The sequence below is a fragment of the Capsicum annuum genome, chromosome 1, assembly GCF_002878395.1.
Source record: "Capsicum annuum cultivar UCD-10X-F1 chromosome 1, UCD10Xv1.1, whole genome shotgun sequence".
Classification (NCBI taxonomy): Eukaryota; Viridiplantae; Streptophyta; class Magnoliopsida; order Solanales; family Solanaceae; genus Capsicum; species Capsicum annuum.
In genome coordinates this window covers 137,060,024-137,061,156 of record NC_061111.1, presented here as the reverse complement: position 1 = coordinate 137,061,156, position 1,133 = coordinate 137,060,024, and the positions used below count along the sequence as shown (strand labels likewise).

The following is a 1,133-nucleotide window of genomic DNA, read 5'->3' as shown; positions in this document are numbered from 1 at the left end:
GGCATGAGCTCCTTGCTAAATTGTACAATTTGAGGCAAGGGAACAAGAGTGTCATGGCTTACTACGATGAATTTCAACAATTGATGTTGAAACTTGACCACCGAGGCGAGCAAGTAAGTCATGACATTGTGCGCTTCAAGGTTGGGTTAAACAAGGACATCTCCACTCGCATGACGCTTCACAAATTCGACATCATAGATGGCATCTTCCATACGGCTTTAGAGGTTGAGAGGGAGCTCAAAGATAACTCATTCATGGCTACCCAACCCGAGGCCACCAAGGTTGTCCAAAAACATCCTCCAAGGTATGAAGGTAAATTGAATTCTACTTCCAATCCCAAGGGATTTCAATGCTTCAAATGCCAAAGGTTGGGGCACAAGGCTAGTGAGTGCCCAAACCCGAGGAACGTGATCCTAAGGGAGGGAAAATTGTACTATCTTGGGGAAGAAGTAGTAATTGAATCGGCTTAGGTTGATGGCAAGCCTCAAGATGGAGAGCAAAAAGAGGTTAAAAGGCAAGGCGTGGAAGATGTAGAAGATGTGTGGCCGTGTGAAGGAGATTGTGAAGTGCCTTTGTAAAAGAGGTGAGGTTATGAATTTGTGGGCAAATTCCTCTCAAGATGGAGAGGATGATACAAGTATGATCATGATCATGACATTTTTGAGTATTTTTGAAGACTGGTCACTAAAGGGCCCTTTTGTCATTTTGTCTATTATTGTAATGTAGTATACATAGAACATTATAGGGTTTATTTCTTTAGTTGATCATTATTATTGAAGAATACTTCTCTTAGAGTGAGAGAGAGTCCAATTGAAACTGGGGCATAACATAAGGGTGGATTTTCTTGTGTGTTGCATTTTGCTCGATACGTTGGTGCTTGGGTGGTGGAGCCTCTCTTGTGTCAATTGTACGAGTTACGTGTTTGTTGTGTGAAGTTTTAAAGGTCCAAGAGTGGAATATGCTCTTGGGTTGTTAAGACTACATCAACATTTGTCTAACTACCTATCTTGTATCTTGTTTTAGTTTCGGCTTCTTGTGTTGTTAATGTAACCCGTTTGTTCTTGTTGCTATTGTAATATTGTGGAGCTTCATCTTGTGTTGCTAAACTTGTTGTTGGCTGGCTGTTTTGGTGT

At 41.3% G+C, this 1,133-nt stretch overlaps 1 protein-coding gene across 2 annotated transcripts in view; it reads left to right on the top strand.

The window, feature by feature from the left end:
• LOC107879906 overlaps positions 1–1,133 on the top strand; it is an 8,367-nt gene that overhangs the window by 3,322 nt on the left and 3,912 nt on the right. Inside the window, exon 1 of one of the 2 annotated variants that reach the window (XM_047407548.1) lies at positions 45–583. The exons of the other annotated variant lie outside the window; for it this stretch is intronic. The gene's annotated coding sequence lies outside the window, so the exon portion shown is untranslated. Of the gene's footprint in view, positions 1–44; positions 584–1,133 lie in introns of those variants that run through there. 2 annotated transcript variants of the gene reach the window in all.